The sequence below is a fragment of the Rhinoraja longicauda genome, chromosome 10, assembly GCF_053455715.1.
Source record: "Rhinoraja longicauda isolate Sanriku21f chromosome 10, sRhiLon1.1, whole genome shotgun sequence".
NCBI classification, from domain to species: Eukaryota; Metazoa; Chordata; class Chondrichthyes; order Rajiformes; family Arhynchobatidae; genus Rhinoraja; species Rhinoraja longicauda.
The window spans coordinates 58,704,470-58,721,455 of record NC_135962.1 but is presented as its reverse complement, the minus strand read 5'-3'; the positions used below and the strand labels follow the sequence as shown (position 1 = coordinate 58,721,455).

Here is a 16,986-nt window from a genome sequence, read left to right as displayed (position 1 = left end):
AGGCAATCAAGACTCCTACAAGAAGTCCAGATACAGCCACGCATTGTAAAGAGACATTTACGAACTAAACTGGCGACTCGAACAGCTGCTCAACTGCTGTGGGATGGGTTGCATGCCATCTCTTCTTGGAAGGTGAAACGAATTAGCCTAAAAGACACAACGATGCATCACACCTGGACGAGCTCAATGATTTCTATACTCTATTTCGACAGGAAAACACCAATGCACTTTCACAGCATAATTCAGACGACCCTGTGATTTCAGACTCTGAGGCCGACATCAAAAGATCTTTCATGAGGGTGAACCATCAGAAAGTGTTGGTGTACCTGGCCACATTATCCAAACCTGCCCAGACCAACTAGCTGGAGTTTTTGCAGACATCTTCAACCTCACTACTACAGTCCAACCAAGGCGACATTTCCTCCATTGTGATGACGATTGCTTCAAGATGTTAGTTATGATGCAAATCTACACTTCCCTCAGTATGACTGGGTCCACTTCAATTTGTCCACTGCCTCAACGGTTCTCGCTGGTTAGCCATTCTTCACTGGACTCTTGGACAACAGGAATTGTATGTCAGGCTGTTCATCAACTACAGCTCGGCATTCAACACCATCATCCCATCCAAATTCATTGTCAATTTCAGAACTGGGTCTTCATCCCTGTACAACTGGATCCTCGACTTCCTCATCGTCAGATCTCAGTTACATTGATAACAACGCCTCCTCACAAATCATCAGTCACCTCAGGATGGCATGTTCAGTGCCCTGCTCTATTCTCTCAACACCCACAACTCTGTAACTAGACACTGCTTCAACTCCATCTTTAAATTCACTGACATTGCCACTGTTATTGGATAAATCACGGGTAATGATGAGTCAGAGTACTCACTGATAATCTGGTTGAGTGTTGCTGGAACAATGATAATGCTCTCAACTCGACTAAGACCTACAAGCCTCTTCAGATCCAGGAACATAGGTTTAAGGTGATAGTGGAAAGACTTAACAGGAGACACCAGGAACTGCAGATGCTGGTTTACAAAAAGAGGAAATGCTGGAGTAATTCGTGTAGGAAAAAAACTGCAGATGCTGGTTTAAATCGAAGGTAGACACAAAATGCTAGAGTAATTCAGTGGGTCAGGCAGCATCTCGGGAGAGAAGGAATGGGTGAGGTTTCGGGTCGACACCCTCTGAAGAATTTATGTCTACCTGCTGGAGTAATTCAGTGGGTCAGACAGCATCTATGGCGAGCATGGGTCTGAAGAAGGGTCCCATGTTCTTCAGAGACGTTGCCTGATCCGTGGTGTTACATCAGCACTTTGTGTCGAGATTTAATTGGAACCTGAGGGGCAAAATTTTCACACAGAGGGTGATGCATAATATGGAATGAACTGCCAGAAGAAGTGGCTGAGGCTGGTAAATGACACCATTTTTTTTTTAATGGATCTTTGTATGGATATGAAAGGTTTAAAGGGATATGTATCAAATCAAATGGGACTAGCTTGGATGGACATCTTGATTAGTATGGACAATTTGGGCCAAAGGGTCTGCTTCCATGCTGTATGACTCTGGCTGTTTTTGAATGGTAAAATGTTCTGAGGGATCTGAATGTCTTGTACAGCAATTAAAGTTAAATTGCAGACACAGTGACCAGTTAAGAAGGCAAAAGGCATGTTGGCTTGACTGCAAGAGGGTTTGAGCCCAAGAGTAGAAATATCTTGCACAAACTATAAAGGACCTTGTATAGATTTAGTTTCCCTGCAAAGGAAGGATATATTGGAGTAGAAGGAATAAAGTTGAAGATTGTTTTCTAGGTTGCTACATGTGGAAGGAGTAAGTGGACTGGATCTATGTTCTGAAACTAAAAATATCCTGCAGATGCTGGAAACTAAAACAAAAGCAGAAAATGATTTTAAATGTTCAGCAGATTATGTTGCAATTGGGGGAAGAGAAACAGGGTCACCTTTTCAAGTTGGAAACTGCTCTTTTCAGAAGAGTTGATAAGACACAGTGGCGTAGCAGTAGAGATGCTACCTTGCAGTGCCAGAGACCCAGGTTTGATCCTGACTACGGGTGCTGTCCTTACGGAGTTTGTACATTCTCTGGGAAATTGAGAAAGGGGAGAGAGGTATCTGAGAGAGTCCAGGTGAATTTGAAGGCAGGGTGGAAGTTAGTGGTGAAGTTAATAAAGTCCACGGGTTTTGCACAGGTGCAGGAGGTAGCTCTGATGCAGTCGTCAGTGTAGTGGAGAAAGAATTGGGGGATAGGGACAGTGTGTTCCTGGAGTAAGGACTGTTCGACGTAACCGACGAAAAGGCAGGCATAGCTGAGTCCCATGCGAGTGCTCATGGCTACATCTTTGATTTGGAGCAAGTGGGAGGAGTCAAAACGAGTTAAGATTGAGGACAAGTTCAGCAAGTTGGAGGAGAGTGTTATTAGAGGGAAATTGGTTGGGTCTTTGAGGAAGAAACAGACCCGCCTGGTGGGGAATAGAGGGGTAAAGCCCCAACACTAACTGCCACCCTGCCCTCAAAACCCACCAAATTCATATCACTGTTGAGAAGGTGGTGATGAGCTAACTTCTTGAATAGCTGCTGCTCTTGATGTTTGGGTACTCTCAGAATGTCATTAGGGAGGGAGTTCCAGGTGTTCCAGGATCTTGAGCCAGGATAAATAGTGATATATTTCCAAGTCAAGATATTGTGACACCTTTCCCCTGACTCTCAGTGTGAAGAAGGGTCTCGACCCAAAACGTCACCTATTCCTTTTCTCCAGCGATGCTGTCTGACCCGCTGAGTTACTACAGCTATTTGTGTCTTATCTTCGGTTTAAACCAACATCTGCAGTGCCTTCATACATATCAAGATATTGTGTGGCTTGGAGGGCAACCTTCAGGTGATGGTGTGCCTCTGCTTTTGCTGTTCGTGTCCTTCTAACTGAGAGAGGTCGTGGGTTAGAAGGTGCTATCTAAGGGTTTTTGGTAGCTGAGTATATTCAAGAAAGTGATCCATAGATTTTTTGATATTAAGGGATATGGTGGAAAGTGACACTGAGTTAACAAAAAACAGTTGTTAAAGCTTTTGACTGTACCTCGATACACGTGGCAATAAACTAAACTAGACTAAATGATGGAGCAGGCACGAGGCTATTGAGGTTGAGGATGACTTGCTTCCATAACATACTCTACTCCAGGTTCTATGACGAATGAGGTCAATATCTCTGCTCCGCTGGTATGCTCCTGTTTCCTCTTTTCACTGGGTTTCTCTGTGATCCCACAAAGAGACTCGAGGTTCTCGATGCTGTTGAGTCTGCGGCTCCATTTTGAGTGGTCATAGGAAAGAAATTCCCAACAGTTGATGAGAGTGTTACATTATTTTTACAAGAAAACATTCTTGAAGCATTTTCTTAATTCCTCAGTAATCAGTTTCCATGAGCGACCTCATGCTAGAGTGTCAACTAACAGTAATCTATTTATTCTTGCCATCTTTTTCTGTCTCCAAACCAATCTTTACGGTGTTAATTTATTAACCTCCAAACCTGGATAGCTTGCAAGTGCAAATGTGAAAGATGAGATATGGTCATTAAAGTGCTGGAGTAACTCAGCAGGTCAGGCAGCATCTGTGAAGAGAATGTACAGGCAATGTTTTTGCTTGTGACCATGCCTATCCATTGCCTCCCCGGAATGCCAGACGTGCTGAGTTATTCCAGTACTTTGTGTGTTGCTCTGGATTCCAGCATTTGCAGTTCCTTGTGGAGTCTGAAGAAGGACCTCAATATTAAAATGATGCTGATCCATTCCCTCCACAAATACTGCCCGACCTGCTGTTGTTCCAGCATCTACAGTTTCTCGTGTCTTAATTAAAGTGGGATTTGTTAGAGACCTGTAGAATCACAGACTGGATTACATTATCAAGGACAATTGGAAAAATCCAGGTTTGTGTCCATGAATTCAAGTGGACAATGGCAGCAATCCGTTGATTGCATTTTAATGGTGTTGTTTTCTGGATACTTGTGTCCTGTTATGACTGCAGAATAAACAGCTAATTAATTGACACAGTAGTTTTTAAAATTGGGGTGACAGTAGGACATTTACACAGCTTTTAAATAAACATCCTGCTTGTTTTGTTTTCAAATTGTATGCAGATGAGCTTGAAATAGATCACATTGGTGGTGATGCCCTGTAATAGGCGTTACTGTTTTACAAAGTGCTTACATGGTGACTTGATACTGATACTTATTTTAAAGCAGAAATTAGGGCTTTTATTGATGAGTAAATATTATCTGATTTTCTATTTGTTATTTGCTGCTTTATTGTTCTACACACTTACTGCGGTTATAGACAATAGGTGCAGGAGTAGGCCATTCGTCCCTTCGAGCCAGCACCGCCATTCAATGTGATCATGGCTGATCATTCACAATCAGTACCCTGTTCCTGCCTTCTCCCATATCCCCTATAGGGTTATATATGACCCTAGTGAATCTACCTAAAATATTTTGCATAGGTCTGGTCTCCCCACTGAAGGAAGGATACACTTGTGATTGTCAGGATGGGTGCAACAAAGACTCACTAGGTTGATGCCTGGTTTGGAGAGAAAACACGCTGTTGACTTTGAGAAGCGATGAATCACTTTACATGCAAAAATTCAGTCATACAGCATGGAAATAGGTCTTTTGGCACACTTCCCCATGCTGACCAAGACGCACTAGTCCCACCTGCTGGAGTTTGGCTCATATTCCTCTAAACCTTTCCTATCCAAGTACCTGTTCAGAGGTTTGAGGTTGGGTAGCTGAGCCACACAATATCTCCAAGCCACGTAACTATTTCTCAACCGGTTTGATAAGGCTGTGTAGTGATGCTGTTTCCATTGCCTGAAACTGTCACTCCGGTGAGAGTCTGCTGCTCCAGCAACTGGATCCTGATCCAACTGTCACCGAGGTGAGATAAAACCAAAGATACTAGAGGAGCAAGATGAACCACTTCGTCCAGTGCTCCCCCCCCCCCCCCAGTAATACGGCTGTTCGAGTGATAGAAATTGACTCTCACGGTTTTTGCATGATCGCCCAAATTCTCCAACTTTAGATAGTTCCTCTGTCCCTCTCTTCCCCTCCCCTTCCCAGTTCTCCCTCTATCTTCCTGTCTCCACCTATATCCTTCCTTTGTCCCGCCCCCCTGACATCAGTCTGAAGAAGGGTCTCGACCTGAAAAGTCACCCATTCCTTCTCTCCTGAGATGCTGACTGACCTGCTGAGTTACTCCAGCATTTTGTGAAATAAATACCCAAATATTTAAGATGCAGCATAAAATTCACACAGAATTTGTAAAAGAAAGTAAATAAACATAAAATTTGTCTTTTCAACTCGCGTTTGTTGAAGCATATGGAGATGACATGGCGTTATGTTACATGGTGCTAATTGCCCTATTCCTCTTGTTTTATATTCTTCCAGTCAGTTGAAGCTGCTTGTAGAAGATTGGGAGTCAGTCACATTACTTAAGCAAGAATGAACTGAGAATACCTTGCTAGATGTACTGAAATAGGATCCCTATATGCTGACTTAGTCACCAATGTGACTCGTGGAAGTCAGCCGGTCAACTAACATTTGTGGCGGGAAGTGGACAGTCAATATTTCTGTTTGAGACCCTTCCTCTGGACTGAAAGAGAGGAGAGCAGTAAAGAAATGAGGGGAGTGTGGCAACAGTGGCACGTGATTGCTGGATTATGCATGGAGCGGTGCATTACTGGATGGAGTCAGATGGGAGAGGGAGAAGTGGAGATATCCACAGAGGTTGGGTTGTGGTTGGTAGAAATAATCAAGGGTTCAGGATGATGGAATCTGATGGTAAAGGTTGGTGGAGTACGGAACCAAAGAAAGGAGATGGAGTGGGCAGATGGAAAAAGTGGGGGCAGGGAACCCGATGGGTAGAGTGTGGGTGCTGAGCAGATAGTGGGTGGGGAAGAAGCTGGGTGAGAGGGAACAGGGTGTGTGGGAAAGAAGGATACAAATGGGAGGGTCTGTGGGAGCGGGTTACCTGAAATTCAACAATTCAGTGTTCTTGCCGTTAGTATTGCTCAATCCGAGGCAGAATGAGGTGCTGTTCCTCTACTTTGCATTTGGCCTCACACTGGCAGTGGAGGAGGTCATTGACAGGCAGGTCGGTAGGGAATGGGGAGGGGAATTACAAAAATAAACCAATACCAATTTAGCCATCGGGGGAAAAGAGTGTTGAAGATCAAGACCTCAAATCTTGCATGGTCTTTTGGGCAGTGATCCCTTTCTGTGTGCTTCTGAAACATACTCTACGTGCAACAGGCGCATATCTTTCATTCATTGTTCTTTATCTCTCCACACCACCGTCTGTATCTCTCATTTCCCTTATCCCTAACCAGTCTGAAGAAGGGTCTCGACTCGAAGTGTCACCCATTCCTTCTCTCCAGAGATGCTGCCTGTCCCGCTGAGTTACTCCAGCTTTTTGTGTCATGCTTTATGACCCATCACCTTAATGCATCAATTTGTATGCTGAGTGTTAATGTTTGCAAGCTATCAAACTGCATGCAAATTAATAATATTGAAAATTATGCAAAAACATTGGAATATGCAAACATTAAGGACTACTGCCTCTATCAGTATTTTGTTTGTTATCAGTAATTCTCAAAGTAGGGACTATAAAATGACTGGGTTGCAGGAAACAGAACTTCAATATTATAAGAGAAACGTTAGGACAACAGGTTTTTAATTTACTGAAGTTCAGCCTTCAGGTTTCCTAGTTGGAGCCCTGTTAATCAAGATTCAGTTGTAGTCTTGGATACCCATCTTCACTTTCCCATCTTCAACTATCCCAACATTTAAGAAACAGTTAGACAGGTGCATAGATGGGACAGATTTATAGGGATATGGGCCACATGCGGGCAGGTGGGACTAGTGTAGCTGGGACAATTTTGGCTAGTGTGGGCGAGTTGGGCCGAAGTGCCTGGATCACTCTATGACTCTCTCTAAGAGCCGTTGACAATATTATTATGATGCATAAAATATTGTGCCAATGCCCCTTACATCAGTACTAGGAAAACTCTTTAATTTCTCCCCATCCCATCCCATCCCTTTCTGCATTCCTGACTAGTTTCCCCTAGGAATCCAAATGACTTGGAGGCTATAGCTACTTTTATGTTGGTTGAAGACTGATGCCGCTAGTTTCTGATGCACAGTGTGTAATTGTAACTCAGAAACACATTTGCTGGGATCTGCACTAGAACACCATCAGCTGTGGGTCTCTGTGTAAAGTAAAGAAAACCTTTTTGTACTGGTTTGAGATATCTAGAGGTCATGAAAAGTCCCAGAAAGATTTGTTTTCTTTTCCTTTTGTTTTCACTTTTACCCTGGGTTAGGAAGAATGCCATTAAATTGGAAAGGAAGCAAGAAAGATTTCTGAGAATGTTACCAGGTCGGAAGATTTGTGTTATAAGGAGAGGCTGGATAGGGAATGCCTTTTTTTCCCTGGAGTGCAGAAATCTGAGGTGGATCGATGAGGCGCTCAGACAAGATGAATAGTCAATAGACAATAGACAATAGACAATAGGTGCAGGAGTAGGTCATTCAGCCCTTCGAGCCAGCACCGCCATTCAATGCGATCATGGCTGATCACTCTCAATCAGTACCCTGTTCCTGCCTTCTCCCCATACCCCCTCACTCCGCTATCCTTAAGAGCTCTATCCAGCTCTCTCTTGAAAGCATCCAATGAACTGGCCTCCACTGCCTTCTGAGGCAGAGAATTCCACACCTTCACCACTCTCTGACTGCAGTCGCAGTTTTTTTCCTCATGTAGGGGAGTCTACAACGAGAGGGCATAGTTTGTGAGAGGGGAAACATTTAGAAAGGACAGGAGGGGCAATCTTTTCACACAGAATGTTGTCGAGTGGAGTTTATTGTCATGTGCACAAGTACGGTGAGGCATAGACGCAATGAAAATCTTGCTTGCAGCAGTTTCACAGGCACAGAGTCGGACAAACACAAAAACATAAATTATACCAGACGGTGAAAAGAGAAAGAATGTGGAAAAACAAGATATTAGTGCAAAACAATCTGAAAAAAACAGGCCGATATTACTGCAAGAGATGAACTGTGGTCTTTCGTTGCAGAGGGAGGATTAGAGTTCTGCGGGTTGGTTCAAGAACCGTATGGATGTAGGAAAGTAACTGTTCCTGAACCTGGTGGTGTGGGACTTCAGGCTTCTGTACCTCCAGCCCAATGGTTGTAGTGAGAAGAATGCACTGTGGGGATCCTTGATGGATGCCAGCACCTTGAGGGTATGCTTCATGTGGCTACCTCTGATGGAGGTGAGGTCTGTGCTTGTGATGGACCGGGCTGAGTACCCCACTTTCTGCAGCCTCTTCTGTTCCTATTGTCAGACCATCCCATGATGTAACCTGTCGGGATATTCTCTACAGTGCATCCGTAGAAGGTTGACCAATCACAATTCTCCTGTTTTAAATTCTTGCTGGCTACTATTGATTCTATGTTGAGTTTCTAGACATATTTTTATTTTATATTTCAATAGAATCATAGAGTTGCTCAGCACAGAAACAGGTCTTTCTAGGTCGCTGAACATGCTGACCTTTTTGCCCACATATAAAAATTCTATATGCCTTCATTAGGTCCCTTTTTTGACTTTTGCTTATTTAAATGATTGAATCTGATTATGCCACCTCCTTTCACAACATGCTTTAGTTGTAAACTCTGAGAGAAAAAACCTCTCCCCACAAATCACCTTTAAAACTAATTCCTCCCCACTTAAACCTCTGCCACTTGTTTTGATACCCTTACCATGTGATTTTTTTAAAATTTGCCCTATTTATGCATCTCATAATATTATGTGCCTCTATCATAGAGTCATAGAGTGATACAGTGTGGAAACAGGCCCTTCAGCCCAACTTGCCCACACTGGCCAACATGTTCTAACTACTCTAGTCCCACCTGCCTGCGCCTGGCCCATATCCCTCCAAACCTGTAATATCCATGTACCTGTCCAACTGCTTCTTAAACAATGGGATAGTCCAAGCCTCAACTACCTTCTCTGGCAGCTTGTTCCATACACCCACCACCCTCTGCGTGAAAAAGTTACCCCTCGGATTCCTGCTAAAGCTTTTTCCCTTCACCTTGAACCTGTGTCTTCTGGTCCTCGATTCCCCTACTCTGGGCAAGAGACTCTGTGCCTCTCATGATTTTGTACACCTCTATAAGATCACCCCACATCCTCCTGCGCTCCAAGGAATAGAGTCCCAGCCTCCTCAACCTCTCCCTATAGCTCACACACTCTGGTTCTGGCATCATCCTCATGAATCTTTTCTGAACCCTTTCAAGCTTGACAATATCTATCCTATAACATGGTGCCCAGATCTGAACGCAATATTCCAAATGCGGTCTCTCCAACATCTTATACAACTGCTTATCAGGCCGCTCCAGCGAAAATGAGCCCTGCCTATCACTCCACTTATCATCCAGTCCAGGCAATATCCTGAGGAATATCATCTGCACTCTCTGACATGCAATCATATCCTTCCCTTCAGGGTCCCAGTGTTTCTCCATTGGTTATTAAAGTTATTGAATTATTTTGGGGTTGTTTTACAATAATAGTGTAGTCTGCAAAATGTACGTTTGCAGTGTAAACACGTTAATTAAAAGGGTAGGCTGATGATATATAGTTTAATTTATTTAGAGGTTATGCATGGAATGCTTGTGCATGGCATATAGTAATATATTTTGAGCAGTTCTCATGAAACAAGCATATTCATCCATTCAGGGGTTAGGAGGGAGAGATAGATCAGCCATGATTGAATGGCGGAGTAGACTTGGGCCGAATGGCCTAATTCTGCTCCTATCACATGACCTTCAGCACCTTCCCTCATTCTCCATAGATGCCGGATGGTTGAGTGTATGCTGTGCATCGTTGTGAAGTCGAGAAGAGTTGGGTGAATAGGATGCCCTGTGCCCTTGAGGATGGTCTGTTGCCTCCCTGGTGCCAGGGTTCAACACATCACGGACCGGCTTCAGAAAATCCTGGTGAGGGAAGGCGATCAACCTGAAGTCGTTGTGCACGTGGGCACGAATGACGTCGGGCGGAAGAGGAAGGAGGTGCTACAGCGGGAGTTTAGAGAGTTGGGAAAAACACTGAGAAGTAGGACGTCGAAGGTGGTTATCTCTGGACTGCTACCGGTACCTCGTGCTGGTGAGGCCAGGAACAGAGAGATAGAGGGTATGAATTTATGGCTGAGGGACTGGTGCAGAGAGCAGGGATTTAGATTTCTGGACCACTGGGATCTCTTCTGGGCTAGGGGTGACTTGTACAAAAGGGACGGGTTGCATCTTAACAGCAGGGGGACAAACATTCTGGCAGGCAGGTTTGCTAGTGTGACACCTGTGGCTTTAAACTAAGTAGTGGGGGGGAGGGGTTAACAAATTGTGAATATGAAGATGAGGTAAAAGGGAATACAGGAGATATTGCAAAAGACTCTCGGAAGAATGGGAACAGAAGTTCTAGAGGGGAAAAGAAATTAAGGGCAGGGCCAATTGTGAACGATGTGAGAGGGGAGGTAAATACAGAAGTTAAAGTGTTGTACTTAAATGCGTGTAGTATAAAAAATAAAGTGGATGAGCTTGAGGCTCAGTTAGTCATGGGCAAGTATGATGTTGTAGGGATCACTGAGACATGGCTACAAGAGGACCAGGGCTGGGAACTGAATATTCAGGGGTACACAACGTATAGAAAAGACAGACAGGTGGGCAGAGGGGGTGGGGTTGCTCTGATGGTAAGGAATGATATTCATTCCCTTGCAAGGGGTGACATAGAATCAGGAGATGTTGAATCAGTATGGATAGAAATGAGAAATTGTAAGGGTAAAAAGACCGTAATGGGAGTTATCTATAGGCCCCCAAACAGTAGCCTCGACATAGGGTGCAAGTTGAATCAGGAGATAAAATTGGCGTGTCAAAAATGTAATGCTACGGTGGTTATGGGAGATTTCAACATGCAGGTAGACTGGGAAAATCAGGTTGGAAATGGACCCCAGGAAAGAGAGTTTGTAGAGTGCCTTCGAGATGGATTCTTAGAACAGCTTGTACTGGAGCCTACCAGGGAGAAGGCAATTCTGGATTTAGTGTTGTGTAATGATCCTGATCTGATAAGGGGACTAGAGGTAAAAGAGCCATTAGGAGGCAGTGATCACAACATGATAAGTTTTACTCTGCAAATGGAAAGGCAGAAGGGAAAATCGGAAGTGTCGGTATTACAGTATAGCAAAGGGGATTACAGAGGCATGAGGCAGGAGCTGGCCAAAATTGATTGGAAGGAGGCCCTAGCAGGGAAGACGGTAGAACAGCAATGGCAGGTATTCCTGGGAATAATGCAGAGGTTGCAGGATCAATTTATTCCAAAGAGGTGGAAAGACTCTAAGGGGAGTAAGAGACACCTGTGGCTGACGAGGGAAGTCAGGGACAGCATAAAAATTAAGGAGAGGAAGTATAACATAGCAAAGAAGAGTGGGAAGACAGGGGATTGGGACTCTTTTAAAGAGCAACAAAAGTTAACTAAAAAGGCAATACGGGGAGAAAAGATGAGGTACGAGGGTAAACTAGCCAATAATATAAAGGAGGATAGCAAAAGTTTTTTTAGGTACGTGAAGAGGAAAAAAATAGTCAAGGCAAATGTGGGTCCCTTGAAGACAGAAGCAGGGGAATTTATTATGGGGAACAAAGAAATGGCAGACGAGTTAAACCGTTACTTTGGATCTGTCTTCACTGAGGAAGATACACACAATCTCCCAAATGTTCTAGGGGCCGGAGAACCTAGGGTGATGGAGGAACTGAAGGAAATCCACATTAGGCAGGAAATGGTTTTGGGTAGACTGATGGGACTGAAGGCTGATAAATCCCCAGGGCCTGATGGTCTGCATCCCAGAGTACTTAAGGAGGTGGCTCTAGAAATAGTGGAAGCATTGGAGATCATTTTTCAATGTTCTATAGATTCAGGATCAGTTCCTGTGGATTGGAGGATAGCAAATGTTATCCCACTTTTTAAGAAAGGAGGGAGAGAGAAAACGGGTAATTATAGACCAGTTAGTCTGACATCAGTGGTGGGGAAGATGCTGGAGTCAATTATAAAAGACGAAATTGCTGAGCATTTGGATAGCAGTAACGGGATCATTCCGAGTCAGCATGGATTTACGAAGGGGAAATCATGCTTGACAAATCTACTGGAATTTTTTGAGGATGTAACTAGGAAAATTGACAAGGGAGAGTCAGTGGATGTGGTGTACCTCGACTTTCAGAAAGCCTTCGACAAGGTCCCACATAGGAGATTAGTGGGCAAAATTAGGGCACATGGTATTGGGGGTAGGGTACTGACATGGATAGAAAATTGGTTGACAGACAGAAAGCAAAGAGTGGGGATAAATGGGTCCCTTTCGGAATGGCAGGCAGTGACCAGTGGGGTACCGCAAGGTTCGGTGCTGGGACCCCAGCTATTTACGATATACATTAATGACTTAGACGAAGGGATTAAAAGTACCATTAGCAAATTTGCAGATGATACTAAGTTGGGGGGTAGTGTGAATTGTGAGGAAGATGCAATAAGGCTGCAGGGTGACTTGGACAGGTTGTGTGAGTGGGCGGATACATGGCAGATGCAGTTTAATGTAGATAAGTGTGAGGTTATTCACTTTGGAAGCAAGAATAGAAAGTCAGATTATTATCTGAATGGTATCAAGTTAGGAGGAGGGGGAGTTCAACGAGATCTGGGTGTCCTAGTGCATCAGTCAATGAAAGGAAGCATGCAGGTACAGCAGGCAGTGAAGAAAGCCAATGGAATGTTGGCCTTCGTAACAAGAGGAGTTGAGTATAGGAGCAAAGAGGTCCTTCTACAGTTGTACCGGGCCCTGGTGAGACCGCACCTGGAGTACTGTGTGCAGTTTTGGTCTCCAAATTTGAGGAAGGATATTCTTGCTATGGAGGGCGTGCAGCGTAGGTTCACTAGGTTAATTCCCGGAATGGCGGGACTGTCGTATGTTGAAAGGCTGGAGCGATTGGGCTTGTATACACTGGAATTTAGAAGGATGAGGGGGGATCTTATTGAAACATATAAGATAATTAGGGGATTGGACACATTAGAGGCAGATAACATGTTCCCAATGTTGGGGGAGTCCAGAACAAGGGGCCACAGTTTAAGAATAAGGGGTAGGCCATTTAGAATGGAGATGAGGAAGAACTTTTTCAGTCAGAGGGTGGTGAAGGTGTGGAATTCTCTGCCTCAGAAGGCAGTGGAGGCCAGTTCGTTGGATGCTTTCAAGAGAGAGCTGGATAGAGCTCTTAAGGATAGCGGAGTGAGGGGGTATGGGGAGAAGGCAGGAACGGGGTACTGATTGAGAGTGATCAGCCATGATCGCATTGAATGGCGGTGCTGGCTCGAAGGGCTGAATGGCCTACTCCTGCACCTATTGTCTATTGTCTATTGTCTATTGATACAAACTGTTCAAATAATACCAGCACACGTTTTTTGTTATTCTGCCTCAGTCACAGTTGCTGCTATGAAACAATACTGGGGATATTCTGTTCCCAAACTCTAACCAATGTAAAATTTGTTTTGGATGGAAGTAATCCTCTAAATCAGATTATGCAGAAAGAACATTCTGCAGAGATAAATTACCGTTTTGTTGACGTATAAACATTGATTGACCTCTTTGCAGTGACTTAGTAGATGTACAGTAAGGCTGAGAAAAAAGGAGGATTTTGAATTATTGCATTGATCTTTAAAACTATTCATTTTTGACTAAAATATGATGCAGAGCATGAACTATGATGTTTCGATATTTGTCGTGAATTACAGACTGTTTTGAGTTGCCCGGATGATGAATAGAGAGTATTGGTATCCCATCAATCTTATAAATTTTGACAAAATTCTTACGGGACTTGACAGGCTGGATGAAAAGATTTGAGTTTAGTTTAGTGTCACATGTACCAAGGTACAGTGAAAAGCCTTTGTTGCGTGCTAACCAGGTAGCGGAAAGACAATACATGATTACAATCGACCATCCACAGTGTGCAGATACATGATAGAGGGAATAATATGAATGTAGACACAAATTACTGGAGTAACTCAGCGGGTCAGGCAGCATCTCTGGAGAGAAGAAATGGGTGACGTTTCGGGTCGAGACCCTTCTTCAGAATAATATGAATAACGTTTAGTGCAAGATAAAGCCAGTACGTCCGATCAAAGCTAGTCCGAGGGTCTCCAATGAGGTCGCTGTTAGTTCAGGACTGCTGTCTAGTTGGTGGTGTTTCCATAACCATGGTCCCAGAATAAAGGATGGGCTGTTTAGCAGTGAGATGGGAGAATTTTTTTAATGCAGAGGACATTGAATCTCTGGAGTTCTCCATCCCAAATGGCTGTGGAGGTTCTGTTGGTGGGTTAATTGAAAACAAAGGGAGAATACATTTCTTCATATTGAGAAATATACATTAAATGAGAATGATTGTCCTTTACATTAGGGATTGTGATGAAATATAGTGTAAGATACCCTTCATAAAATTAGTAATTGGGAATAGAGGGTGATCACTCCAAATCCTAGGATTGTTATTTGCACACAAGAAAATGGCTGTGAACATTGGTGGTCAATAATCTCAGCCACAGAAGATCTCCTCAAGCGGGGTCACAGGGCTCTGCCTCATCAGTGCCCTACGATGGTAGAAGTTTGAATGTTTGCTGATTGAGCAATGTTCATTTCTATTTGCATTTCTTCAAAAGGGAGCATACATACAGCAAAATTTAGACATCATTAATGGCAAGTAACGTTTGTGTCTTTGTTTTAAATGATTGGGCAGCACGGTGGTGCAGCAGTAGAGTTGCTGTCTTACAGCGTTTGCAGCGTCGGAGACCCGAGTTCGATCCTGACTATGGGTGCTGTCTGTACGGCGTTTTTTTACGTTCTCCGCGTGACTTTTCACCGAGATCTTTGATTTCCTCCCACACTCCAGATGTACAGGTTTGTAGGTTAATTGGCTTGGTATAAGTATAAATTGTTCCTAGTGTGCTTAGGGAAGTGTTAGTATGCGGGGATTGCTGGTTGGTGCAGACTCGATGGGCCGACGGGCTTGTTCCCGCGCTGTATCTCTAAACTAAACTAAACTTAACTATGGGTGCTATCTGTATGGAGTTTTTACGTTCTCCCCATGACCTGCTTGGGTTTTCTCCAAGATCTTTGGATTTGGACAGGTAATTGGCTGGGTATAAAAAAATGTAAAATTGTCCCTGGTGTGTGTAGGATAGTGTTAATGTGCGGAGATCGTTGGTCGGTGTGGACTCAGTGGGCCGAAGGGCCTGTTTCCGTGCTGTACCTCTAAACCAAACTAAATATTAAAAACTGTTTCCAACTTGAATTTTTAATATGCTACATTTTAAAATCCAGAAAGTTTGTGCTTGACTCTTAAGGTAAACCATGGCATATTTTGGAATGTTCAAATATTCTTGTCTAATCTATGAGTCAATCCCCCCCCACACAAATATTAATGATTTTGTAAGTGTCAGTTTTATCACTAGAGTCACTAATCCCTGAGGCAGCTTAATTTTTCACTTCTTCACCACCACCCTCCACTACTCCATATGTTCTCGCACCAGATGACCACCTCCACACAACTCCTACACACTGTGCCCTGTCTTGCTATTTCTTCAGTCTCTCACTGAATTTCAAACATTAAGAAACTATATCCAAGCACTGAATGCATATGTGTCTATAATGCCGGCATTTACATAAGTCTTTGAAAAACTAATTTTCATGTATCTTCCTCTATTTGAAATGGGTACTTTTCTTTCTTCATTGTTTGTATGAATACTACATTACAATACTGCCTGTTAGCCAATCCTAACCTCTACCAAACTGCCCATACATCATCTTGGTCCCCTCTGATAATAAAAGTTCATGGTGAGATCCTGGAAAATGTGGACAACTTGCATAAGTTGGAAATCACCGCCCGATTAAGGTTTAGGTTTATTATCATAAGGTCATAAGGAATAGGAGTAGAATTATGCGATTCGGCCCATCGAGTCTACTCTGCCATTCAATCATGGCTGATCTATCTCTCCCTCCTAACCCCGTTCTCTGCCTTCTCCCCATAACCTCTGACACCTGTACTAGTCAAGAATCTATCTATCTTTGCCTTAAAAATATCCACTGACTTAGCCTCCACAGCCTTCTGTGGCAAAGAATTCCACAGATTCACCATCCTCTGACTAAAGAAATGTCTCCTCATTTCCTTCCTAAAAGAATGTCCTTTAATTCTGAGGCTATGACCTCTTGTCCTAGACACTCCCATCAGTAGAAATATCTGCTCCACATCCACTCTATCCAAGTCTTCCACTATTCAGTATGTTTCAATGAAGTCCCCCCTCATTCTTCTAAACTCCAGCAAGTATAGACCTAGTGCCGACAAACGCTCATCATCGGTTAACCTTCTCATTCCTGGCGCGCGAATTGAGGTACAGTGAAAATCCTTGTTCTATTGTGCGTGCCTTCCCATCAGAACAAATATGCCATTCATACTGTAAATGCAGTCAAGTAATCAGACATCAGTGATGAAATTCACCACTGCCTTCAATATACCAGTGCGCCTTTGGTCAGTTAAGGAAAAGGATATTTTCAAATTGCAGTCCTAGAGGTTGTTTGTTTCTCCAGTAGTTTAATCACAACACTGCCCTGATATGAAATCCATTGGCAAAACAGCATTCTAAAACTTTGCAACCAAAGTGAAGACATTTTTCATCAGTCCTAAATTGACAACCCTTTATTCTTCAAGTGTGTCCATAGGTCTGGACTCTGCAGTGATGAAAAATGACAATTCAATATCTTGAATCTTTATTTAAATGATATTACCTCATAAGATCTCCAGTTTGTATTCCATAACTCCATAAAATCTAGTTTGTATTGTCACTCATTCTTTAAGTTAAAAACGT

The 16,986-nt window shown here is 43.4% G+C and overlaps 1 protein-coding gene across 2 annotated transcripts in view; it reads left to right on the top strand.

The window, feature by feature from the left end:
- LOC144597488 (ribosomal protein S6 kinase alpha-5) overlaps positions 1–16,986 on the top strand; it is a 167,778-nt gene that overhangs the window by 4,240 nt on the left and 146,552 nt on the right. Inside the window, exon 1 of one of the 2 annotated variants that reach the window (XM_078406944.1) lies at positions 9,994–10,049. The exons of the other annotated variant lie outside the window; for it this stretch is intronic. The gene's annotated coding sequence lies outside the window, so the exon portion shown is untranslated. Of the gene's footprint in view, positions 1–9,993; positions 10,050–16,986 lie in introns of those variants that run through there. 2 annotated transcript variants of the gene reach the window in all.